Below are 12,619 nucleotides of genomic sequence, written 5' to 3' on the forward strand. Positions count from 1 at the left end.
ATACAATGCACAAAAGAGTCCTATCTTGTCAGCCTTGTCAGCAGGTGGCTAAGGACAACACCCACGCCATAGGTCTCTCAGTTCTTCCAACTCACGAGTTCTTGCTCTGAGGACACACACACTGTAACGATCCCGGCAGTCTGAGTCGGGTCCTGTCTGTGGACTAGTTTTTCCGCTCGTGATCTCCAGTTTCCCGAGGGTTCTGGAACGCTCCGGGAGCTCTCTTGATTTCCGCACCTGCATCCCATCAGCAATCTGCACACCTGGTCCTGATCATCACCCTTCTTAGGCTCTGGCCTAACATCCATTCCCTGCCGGATCGTTAGCCATGAACAGTATGTTTGTCAGTGTATCAGTCTTGGAGTTTCTAGCGTTAGTTTTGTTGTTTTGCACCTTGTTGGCTTGCCGTGTACTTACCTCCGTTTTGTTTCTATCTGCAGTCAATCTCCCGGAACCTTCACCCAACCCCCTGCCTGGTTGTCGGCGGCTGCCGAGCCATTCTTGGATCTACCACTGCACCTCCACCAACTCATCTCCGCCCGTCCGCTCTGTCCCCTGGATTATTCTACATCGTTTTGGAATCTGTTAAATAAATACTCACCTTCGTTTCAACTCACCTTGTCCTGGTCTGCTTCTGGGTTCTGGCTTAGTAAACCGTGACAGAACGATCCGCCAGTAATGAACCCAGCGGACCTGGACTCTGTTCGCCATGCCATTACCCATCAGGAGAAGATGTTGGGCCATCATAGCACGGAGCTACAGGAGATCGCGTTGGCAGTTCGGAACCTTTCTACCGGTCTGACGGAGGTCCAGAACCAGCGCAAGTTTCCGGTGGAGGATCCACTACCGGTTTCACCCATCTCGCCTGCCGCGTCTGAAGCGGTGTCCTTCCGTGAGCCCAAGGTTCCGACGCCGGATAAATATGAGGGGAGCTGGGAAGATGCCGTTCTTTCCTTATGCAGTGTGGGTTAGTGTTCGATCTACAGCCCTACTCTTATGCCACAGACAAGGCTAGGATAGCCTTTGTGATTGAGTTGCTGCGTGGTCGGCGCTGGAGTGGGCTTCAGCCGTTTGGGAACGACAAGACCCCTGCATGGCTTCATACCAGGGGTTCACGGCCGAGATGAGAAGCTCTTCGACCATTCCGTCCGAGGGAGGGACGCAGCTAGGCGCCTGTTTTCGCTCCACCAAGGAACTCGCAGCGTGGCCGACTTCGTGATCGAGTTCAAGACGTTGGCTGTGGAGAGAGTGGGTGGAATGAGGAGTCTCTGCAAGCGGCCTTTTACCAGGGTCTGTCGGAGCAGCTCAAGGATGAGCTGATCTCCTATCCGAGCCTAGTGACCTGGACAGCTTGGTAGCCTTGTCTATTCGGGTGGATAATCGAGTCCGAGAGCGAAGGAGGGAGAAGCAATGGGGTCCGTCCAGTCGATCAGCTTCTCAGTTCCCAGTCGGGTCGGGTGGTGGACCAGAACACGTCGATCATTCTCCACCACAAAGGATTAGTGGAGAGGTCCTCTCTCCCGATTCTGAACCCATGCAAGTGGGGCGGCACGGGTTAACCAAGGAGGAGCGTCAACATAGACGTAAGACCAACTGCTGCCTCTACTGTGGTAGCTCGGGACATTACATCTCCACTTGTTCCCGGCGGTCGTCAACTGCCCGGCTCGCTAAAGTTGGGAGGACTTTTAGCGAGCCAGTTTCAACCTCTCAGTACCTCTGTCAGACCCCGTTTCCCGGCTACCCTTGTGAACAGGAATCAGAGCTTAGCGATTAACGCTTTTATCGATTCAGGTGCCGATGGAAGCTTTCTTGATGCCGAGTTAGTGGAACAGCTGGGGCTTTCCAAGGAGCAATTGCCGGAAGCCATTGAAGCGACCACTCTGAACGGCAGTAGTCTGGCACGTATCACGATGAGGACTGAACCGGTTAAGATGCTGTTGTCGGGGAATCATTCGGAGATGATTTCATTCTTCATTCTGCCGTCTTCCCATGTTCCTCTGGTCCTTGGATACCCCTGGCTGAAGGAACACAATCCCACGTTCGATTGGGTGACGGGCAAGGTAACGAGTTGGAGCCTTGATTGTCATGCTAACTGTCTCAAGACTGCCTGTCCCCATTCGGTTCCCAGTCAGGTGATTGAGGCTAAACCCCCAGATTTGTCCCTGGTTCCCGAGACATATCACGATTTGGGGGAAGTGTTCAGTAAGCAGAAGGCTCTGTCACTCCCTCCCCACCGACCATATGATTGTGCCATCAACCTGTTCCCTGGAGCTGTCTACCCCAAGGGAAGGTTATACAGTATCTCCCGCCCTGAACGTGAGGCTTTGGAGACCTACATCAAGGAGTCCCTAGCTGCTGGTCTCGTTTCGTCCCCTCGTCATCACCCCTGGGGGCAGGATTCTTCTTTGTGGGTAAGAAGGATGGCTCTCTTCGACCGTGTATTGATTATCGGGGGGTTGAATGACATCACGGTCAAGAACAAGTATCCCCTGCCCTTGATGAGTTCTGCCTTCGACTCCTTACAGGGTGCTACGGTGTTCACCAAGCTAGACCCTACGCAATGCGTATCACATGGTCCGGATCAGAGAGGGAGACGAGTGGTTGACGGGTTTCAATACACCGATGGGTCACTTCGAGTATCAGGTGATGCCGTTTGGACTGACCAATGCTCCAGCGGTATTCCAGAGTATGGTGAACGACGTCCTGAGAGATATGATCGGTCTCTTTGTGTTTGTTTACCTGGATGACATTCTGATCTTCTCGAAGGAACCTTCCGACCACGTCCAGCATGTCCGGCAGGTTCTGCAGCGATTGTTGGAGAATCGCCTGTTCGTGAAGGCCGAGAAGTGACGAGTTTCACGCTCACACGACATCCTTTCTCGGGTACATCATCTCCAGGGGAGAGATTAGGATGGACCAGGAGAAGGTTAGAGCGGTTCTGGAATGGGCCCAGCCCGGTACGAGATTGCAGCTCCAGAGATTTTTGGGGTTTGCGAATTTCTACCGCAGATTCATCCGGGATTACAGCCGTGTGGCCGCTCCGTTAACTGCCTTGACTTCCAGTATCAGGAACTTCAAGTGGAATCCGGAGGCGGATCGAGCGTTTCTGGATTTGAAGAGGCGATTCACCAACGCACCGATTCTCTCTCAACCGGACACGGCCCGTCAGTTCGTCGTTGAAGTGGACGCGTTCTGATGTGGGAGTTGGCGCCATCCTGTCGCAGCGATGCTCCACGGACAGTAAACTCCATCCCTGCGCCTACTACTCTCGTCGCCTTTCGCCTGCGGAGAGGAATTACGATGTGGGTAACCGGGAGCTTCTCGCGGTGAAACTTGCCTTGGAGGAGTGGCGCCACTGGTTGGAGGGGGCGGAGCAACCGTTTATTGTCTGGACTGACCACAAGAATCTTGCTTACGTGCAATCGGCTGACGTCTCAACTCCCCGGCCAGGCCAGGTGGTCGTTGTTTTTTCGGACGATTCAATTTTTTCCCTGACGTTCCGACCTGGATCTAAGAACGGCAAGGCGGACGCTTTGTCTCGGATGTTCTCCAAGACGGAGGAGGGTGGGTCCAAGACCGAGACAATTCTCCCCCGAACTGCGTCGTGGGAGCTGTTAGGTGGAAGATTGAGGAGGAGGTGATGGCGGCTCTTCGGACGCAGCCCGGTCCCGTAACGGTCCACCCGGGTCGGTTGTTTGTGCCTGAGTCGGTTCGTCTGCGGTCCTCAAATGGTCCCACGCCAGCAAGATGGCTTGTCACCCTGGCGTGGCTCGGACGATGGCGTTTCTTCGCAGACGCTTTTGGTGGCCTGCCATGGCCGAGGATACTCGGGGTTATGTTGCTGCCTGTCCAGTGTGTGCGCAGAATAAGGGTACCAATCGGCCCAGCTCTGGACTACTTCACCCCCTTCCTATTCCCCGCGGCCATGGTCGCATCTGGCCCTGGACTTTGTCACTGGGTTGCCCGCTTCTGAGGGGAACACGGTCGTTCTGACTATCGTGGACAGATTCAGCAAGTTCGCCCACTTTGTGCCAATTGCCAAGCTTCCCTCTGCCTCGGAGACGTCCGAGATCCTGGTTAGGGAGGTTTTCAGGGTCCACGGGTTGCCCAGTGATCTCGTTTCCGACCGTGGCCCTCAGTTTACCTCTGCTGTCTGGAAGTCCTTCTGTTTGGCCATTGGAGCTACAGTCAGTCTCACATCTGGTTTTCACCCCCCAATCTAATGGTCAGGCGGAGAGAGCCAACCAGAAGATGGAATCCACGCTACGCTGCCTGGCCTCTTCCAACCCCACCTCCTGGGTCTCTCAGTTGCCTTGGGTTGAGTATGCCCACAATACTCTCCCTACATCTGCCACTGGGATGTCTCCCTTCCAGTGCCTGTATGGCTACCAACCTCCCTTGTTCCCGTCTCAGGAGAAGGAGCTCTCAGTGCCTTCTGTTCAGGCCCATATTCGTCGTTGCCACCGGACCTGGCATCGGGCCAGAAAGGCACTCCTTAGAGTTTCGGACCGGTATCAGCTCCAGGCGAATCGTCGCGGATCCCCGCTCCCACCTACACCATCGGAGATAGGGTCTGGTTGGCCACACGGGATCTTCCTTTACGGACTGAGTCTAGGAAGTTGTTACCGAAATTCATTGGTCCGTTTGTGGTGGAGAAGGTGATCAATCCGGTGGCAGTTCGACTCAAACTCCCGAGGACGCTCAGAGTCCATCCCACCTTTCATGTCTCCTGCCTCAAGCCTGTTTTCCTCAGTCCTCTGTTGCCTCCTCCGCCTCCTCCTCCTCCTCCTCGGATGATCGGAGGTGGTCCTGCCTACACGGTGCGACGCATTATGGATTCCAGACGGCGGGGCCGGGGTTTCCAGTATCTCGTGGACTGGGAGGGGTATGGTCCTGAAGAGAGGAGTTGGATTCCGCGGCGACAGATCCTAGATGCTGACCTCATCCGTGACTTCTACCGCCTCCATCCTGGCGCTCCGGGAGTCCGCCCGGTGGCGTTCCGGAGGGGGGGTACTGTAACGATCCCGGCAGTCTGAGTCGGGTCCTGTCTGTGGACTAGTTTTTTCCGCTCGTGATCTCCAGTTTCCCGAGGGTTCTGGAACGCTCCGGGGAGCTCTCTTGATTTCCGCACCTGCATCCCATCAGCAATCTGCACACCTGGTCCTGATCATCACCCTTCTTAGGCTCTGGCCTAACATCCATTCCCTGCCGGATCGTTAGCCATGAACAGTATGTTTGTCAGTGTATCAGTCTTGGAGTTTCTAGCGTTAGTTTTGTTGTTTTGCACCTTGTTGGCTTGCCGTGTACTTACCTCCGTTTTGTTTCTATCTGCAGTCAATCTCCCGGAACCTTCACCCAACCCCTGCCTGGTTGTCGGGCGGCTGCCGAGCCATTCTTGGATCTACCACTGCACCTCCACCAACTCATCTCCGCCGTCCGCTCTGTCCCCTGGATTATTCTACATCGTTTTGGAATCTGTTAAATAAATACTCACCTTCGTTTCAACTCACCTTGTCCTGGTCTGCTTCTGGGTTCTGGCTTAGTAAACCGTGACACACACACACCCCCACACACACACACACACATACACACACACACACACACACACACACACACACACACACACACACACAAAAATCCCCTTCTCTTAGGCTGAACATCTGAAGACAGAGAACCCGACTCAGAGCCAATGCAACAGTGATACTAACCTGGAGGGGACCTCGCCCAACTCATCAGGACCAATCAGAAGATCAGAACTACTAGATTCAACCTACTTCATTTTATTGTATAAAATGTCAGCACACAATGTTTCGGGGCTCTCTCAGATATCTCCCTACGAGATTGACGAACGGGTCCGTGCACGCGATTCCAGATATCTTTAGCTCTGAATAAACTGCCTTTATTATACCATATCCACCCTGTCCAAAGTCTCTACTTGGTCTCAGTTCTCCAGTAAACTTGTTTTATCAACACTAGCTAGCAACATTAGTGAAGCCAGCTGCCTGTCACATATTGGCTACCTAGCAAGATTACATAATTTCTCCTTTCTGGAGGCAGTGGAAATGCAATTTGAGCTAGCCCACCAAGGCCAGTCCAACCTGGGTTGACTTCAAAGTGCCAATGGAAACTGGGCATTAGTGTGCTGTAAAACAAATGTACGGTATTTTACTGTACATTCTACAGTATTCTACTGTATTCAATTTCTGCAGTATCATACTGTTGTTTAACACAGTGAGTTACTGATAACATTACAAAAACAGCTGTATTGTGTTAAAGCTTTTATTTTTATGATAACATATTCGGTTAGGATCTCACTTGGTGAAGTCCATAGGACATAAAATGGATGAATGCAACAACCATGTCTCTAACAAATACAGTCATGGGTGGTAACTCTACAATTTACTCGAAAGGCAAAGCATTTTTGTAAGACTTTTCTTATTATATATTAACTGTACTGCACTTTACATGTAGCCTACTTTTGGCCACACCGTAAAACATTTCCTATAAAGGGTACAGTAACTTACCGGCAGAAATTGGCCAGTAAGTTACTGTAATCCATTTTACGGTAATCCATTTTAAGGTACCCAAAAAGTTACTGTATGTAATTGACAGCATATTACTGGAATTACCCATGCACTGTTCTTTGCAAGTTTTCATTTTTCCATTTACATTTTAGTAATTTAGTTGGTGCTCTTGTCCTTAGAAACCTAGTCAGTGCATTCAACCAAGGTTAATAAAAAAAACATATCAAAGTCATAGCAAGTCAAATGTTTCTGTAACCGTTACTGGAAATGTTGTTGTAGTTATTAAGGATACATTGGTCTTCAAAATCATTTGAATTACAACAAGATATTTTTATCTCTGGATAGTGCCAATACAATAATAAGATATTCACAGTAACTTGATGCCAGAGCAATGAAACACAGCACAATATGGTAAAAGGGACTATTAAAGTGTCAGAAAATTATTTTTACAGTATTTTACTGTAATTACAAGGGAGCAGGGATCATATCTTTTGGGGGGAGAGGATGCTCGGGGGGCCGGAACATAATTACAAATAATTTGTAGACTGCAAATTGACCGCAAAGAACCCCAAACAGATATACTATTTGAGTACAACATAATCATTTTAAACCTTGCTTACATTTGTATACAATTATGTGTGTCTCTATTATGCGTGGGAATACTTGGGAACAGATTTCCAAAATTAAAATCACTTGGAGCTGATTTCCTGTTATTTTTAGTATTTTATGTCCAACAATGAAAATGCAAAACATATATATGTTATTGAGTGAGAAACAACAATACCATACACACACAGCATTCTAGCAGATACCCATAGACTTCTATTCATTGCGCTAATACTAGTTAGCATTGGCTCACGAAACTACCTCTAACTTTCTTCATACTGGACACAGAAACATGGTATCCACGAGTTCATCTGACTCTGGGGAAGTAGATAAATGGCCTCATTGCCAAAATCCCAAAGTATCCCTTTAATACAGTGCAGCTAATAGCCTAACCACTGATCAAGGAACATTAGATTCAAGGCCTAGATTCAAGGCCTAGATTCAAACAGATCAAGCGTTAACCAGCGATAGCAGACAGTCGCGTAGCGGATGTTTTAGGCGGTGTTGGAGGTGGAACTGTGTTGGAGCGTCAAATCGGTGAGCAGCTGCTCTTGATCATTGTCATGAAGTCACATCCACCCCACTCGTGTTAGAAGTTCAGAATGAGAAAGTAAGTGTAGGCTATATAGAAAAAAGTACGCTAATAAAAAAAAAAATCATTAAACAAAATAATGAGGATTTCTATCATCCTAATCGAGGTGTAGATTACATCTCTCATTCCAGTGTTCAAACTTGTAAACAAGGCTGCATGTGATTTCTCTTAATACGACTCTGTGCAGCCAATAGCAATGTCCGCTTTAGGTATAATGCCAGGAGCCACTTGTGGATTTGTCTCGTCTAACGCAGTTCCACCTCAAACACTGCCAAAACAACCGATATGCAGATGTTGGCTAAAGCAGATCTGATTGAATAGAGCCCTGAATGTTCACATCCTTTTGCTGCAGGATTATTTTGCTGTGACAATATAGGTCAAATTAAGATCCTACGTCTGTACTTCCCTCAGGTCAAACCGAGCAGTTCAGCATGAGCTGGAGAGATACGTCAGTGACAAGGTGACAGCTCAGAGGATAGATCACCATCTCAGTCACCATCTCAGGAACGCGTCAGACGGGATCAGCTACTACAGAGGGATCGAGAGACTGGACCCTTCGTGAGTATTACCCACCCACTAGTTTAGGGCAGAGGGATCGAGAGACTGGACCCTTCAAGAGTCATAGGCCCTACCCATTCACTAGTTTAGATGTTAATGTTATACAGCTTTGTGATTAGAATGGGATATTTATCTATCGACAGAGGTGTGTTAAATGTTCTCAGAATATAAAGCACCCAATCCCAAATGTAACCACTACGCCTGTGTATCTCCTGGCTTAGCACCTTCCAGTCCTTATTGTAATTATTATCCTACTTGACCAGCCTCTCCCTGCCCGACTCGTGGTCCAAGTTCACGGACGACAACATCCTTCACTCCCAGAGCGAGCGTGCCCACAAGCTGCGTGACGAGATCGAGATCCTGCTGAAAGCCATGTCCAACGAGATGTGGAACCAGTTCAACACGGTCAACGTGGCCTTCACCAACCGCATGTCAGAGACCACCGACGCCAAGAACAGCCTGCAGACACACCTGGCTAAGGTGACTAACGGTTCCCTGACAAATGACCATCAGGTTCATCTCTCATGTTTTAGTTCCTTTTCTATTCAGTTCCATTCAACTCAGTGAGATGCAGTTTGGTTGTATCTTGTTATACATCATTGTACTTCAACATCAGGTCCAGGGGGTAGTAAGGAATGCATGGTAAACTGCCTGCATACCATAGTTGATTATTGTTGAGTTTTGGCTACTGTCTTTGATTTGTCTCAAACTATTATTGCATTTTTTTGACATTGTTTATGACAATAGAGAACATTTTACATTTTACATTTTAGTAGACGCTCTTATCCAGAGCGACTTACAGTTAGTGAATACATATTTTTCTTATACTGGCCCCCCGTGGGAATCGAACCCACAACCCTGGCGTTGCAAACGCCATGCTCTATCAACTGAGCTATATCCCTGCCGGCCATTCCCTCCCCTACCCTGGACGACGCTGGGCCAATTGTGCGCCGCCCATGAGTCTCCCGGTCGCGGCCGGCGGCGACAGAGCCTGGATTCGAACCAGGATCTCTAGTGGCACAGTTAGCACTGCGATGCAGTGCCTTAGACCACTGCGCCACTCAGGAGTATAGAACAAAGGTTTATTATTATCAAATTGCTTTTTCTGTTTAATGAGGAGAAAAAGAAAACTCCTTTCATACCCTTTTACTAACAAGATCAGTGTTTAATGGGCAGAGACATGCAGACGAAGACCATGTGAGTGTTGTGGAATGATCACCCTCTCCACTGGTCTAGGCCTTATATGCACTGTAATTGTGTTATGGAAGCCAGGCATGCAATGTAACTCACCAAACTCTGTTTACTGCTAAGCTAATAGTCTTGTCAAAAGAGGGACACCAAAAATAGACATATCTTGCATTGCCTGTGTTCATCACTTTCCACTGATACATACCCTGGGTAGTGGAGTAGTGGACACTGGAGCCCATTGTCATTAAAGGGTTAATTGGAGGTTGCTGGGCTCTATCCACCTCAGCAGTTCTCTGGTCTTATCAATTGACAGCAGCTATGATGTGAGGCACTCAGTCTTTAATATAGCCAGTCAGCCAGCTAGTCAGTCAGATAGTGATGGTTCTGAGGAGTGGTAGAGTGATTCAGGGGAATGAAATTACATGGTAATGTGATGGTGGGATGAGAAGGAGGAGGGTACTGTATACAGTACAGTATTCATCTGAATTGATCTAAAGTTTGATCTAAAGTTACAGTTGGTGTTGATTTTGCTTTTACAGACACCTGTTTCTGTATTCATTGTGACTAGAAATGTCACATCACCTGACTGTGTGCGGTAAATCAACAAATCAATACGTTTATTTGAGTTTCCTAGAACTCTTTACCTCAAACCCTTACCTGGCGGGCAAAACTGGTTGCAATGACGTCCAGAGCATAAAACCAGATTATAACCAGATTACAACCAGATTACAACCGGATTACAACCAGATGACAACCAGATGACAACCAGATGATAACCAGATTACAACCAGATTACAACCAGATTAAAACCAGATTATAACCAGATTACAACAAGATTACAACCAGATTATAGTTCCGGTTGTAAACTGGTTTTAACAATGTACACTACCGGTCAAAAGTTTTGGAACACCTTCTCATTCAAAGGTTTTTCTTTATTTTTACTATTTTCTACATTGTAGAATAATAGTGAAGACATCAAAACTATGAAATAACACATATGGAATCATGTAGTAACCAAAAAAGTGTTAAACCAATCAAAATATATTTTATATTTGAGATTCTTCAAAGTAGCCACCCTTTGCCTTGATGACAGCTTTGCACGCTCTTGGCATTGTCTCAACCAGCTACACCTGGAATGCTTTTCCAACAGTCTTGAAGGAGTTCCCACGCTTTTTGTTGGCCAGGTCATCTGATGCAGCACTCAATCACTCTCCTTCTTGGTAAAATAACATTTACACAGCCTGGAGGTGTGTTGGGTCGTTGTCCTGTTGAAAAACAAACGGTAGTCCCACTAAGCCCAAACCAGATGGGATGGCGTATCGCTGCAGAATGCTGTGGTAGCCATGCTGGTTAAGTGTGCCTTGAATTCTAAATAAATCACAGACATTGTCACCAGCAAAGCACCCCCACAGCATAACACCTCCTCCTCCATGCTTTACGGTGGGAAATACACATGCGGAGATCATCCATTCACCCACACCACGTTTCACAAAGACACAGCGGTTGGAATCAAAAATCTCAAATTTGGACTCCAGACCAAAGGACACATTTCCAACAGTCTATTGTCCATTGCTTGTGTTTCTTGGCCCAAGCAAGTCCCTTCTTATTATTGGTGTCCTTTAGTAGTGGTTTCTTTGCAGCAATTTGACCATGAAGGCCTGATTAACACAGTCTCCTCTGAACAGTTGATTTTGTGATGTGTCTGTTACCTGAACTCTGTGAAGCATTAATTTGGGCTGCGATTTCTGAGGCTGGTAACTCTAATGAACTTATCCTCTGCAGCAGAGGTAACTCTGGGTCTTCCATTCCTGTGGCGGTCCTCATGAGAGCCAGTTTCATCATTGCGCTTGATGGTTTTTGCGACTGCACTTGAAGAAACTTTCAAAGTTCTTTAAATGTTCCGTATTGGCTGACCTTCATGTCTTAAAGTAATGATGGACTTTTGTTTCTCTTTGCTTATTTGAGCTGTTCTTGCCAAAATATGCACTTGGTCTTTTACCAAATAGGGCTATCTTCTGTATACCTTCCTACTTTGACACAACACAACTGATTGGCACAAATTAACTTTTAAGAAGGCACACCTTTTAATTAAAATGCATTCCTGGTTGAGAGAATGCCAAGAGTGTGCAAAGCTGTCATCAAGGCAAAGGGTGGCTATTTGAAGAATCTCAAATATAAAATATATTTTGTTTTGTTTAACACGTTTTTGGTTACTACATGATTCCATATGTGTTATTTCATAGTGTTGATGTCTTCACTATTATTGTACAATGTAAAAAATAGTAAAAATAAAGAATAACCCTTGAATGAGTCGGTGTTCTAAAACTTTTGATCGGTAGTGTAATTTCAACCGCTATAACTGCTCTCCTCCTAAACCACTCAAATTCCTCTGTTTCCTTACTCCCTGGATCGTCTAACCATCCCTTTCCCCTGCTTCTCTTTGCAGACCCTCCAGGAGATCTTCCAGACAGAGATGCTGATAGATAGCCTGAAGAAGGCCCTGAGTGACAAGGAGTGCCCCCTGAAGGTGGCCCAGACCAGGCTGGATGAGAGGACCCGCAGGCCTAACGTGGAGCTCTGCAGGGATAACCCACACCAAAGGTAGGGCTCGGACATGTGTAGGTATTTTATAGCCTGTATGTTTTACACTTACATTCCTTCCCTTCTCCTCTGTTTACCTCTTCTTCAATTTGACTCCTTGTCTCTGTCCCTGTCCTTGTCCCTATCTCCAGACTGGTGGGAGAAGTGAGGGAGATAGAGGACACCATCCACAAGCTGCGTGAGAGGCTGATGGAGGCAGAGATCACCCTACAGACGTTGGTGAAGACCAAGGATGCCCTGGAGCATGACTTGTCCATCAAGGCTAAGTCCCTGTTCCTGGATCAGGAGAAGTGCATGGGCATGAGGAAGAGCTTCCCCAGCACCCCACGCCTGGTGGGATACACCTAAAGCCATCACATAGTATAACTAAGGGTGGTGGGATACACCTAAAGCCATCACATAGTATAACTAAGGGTGGTGGGATACACCTAAAGCCATCAAATAGCACTGTATACACTAAGGGTGGTGGGATACACTTGGGCCATGACACAGTACTGTATACACTAACTAAGGCCCATAGTTTTTCCTGGTGAAGAGCATTGCACACGGC

General features: G+C 47.6%; 1 pseudogene; it reads left to right on the plus strand.

Annotated features, from left to right (window-relative positions):
• The window catches only part of LOC121569968, an 87,254-nt pseudogene extending 74,837 nt beyond the window's left edge, over positions 1-12,417 (plus strand).
• The last annotated feature ends 202 nt before the right edge of the window (positions 12,418-12,619 follow it).

The sequence above is a fragment of the Coregonus clupeaformis genome, chromosome 1 (genome assembly GCF_020615455.1).
Source record: "Coregonus clupeaformis isolate EN_2021a chromosome 1, ASM2061545v1, whole genome shotgun sequence".
Lineage (NCBI taxonomy): Eukaryota > Metazoa > Chordata > Actinopteri > Salmoniformes > Salmonidae > Coregonus > Coregonus clupeaformis.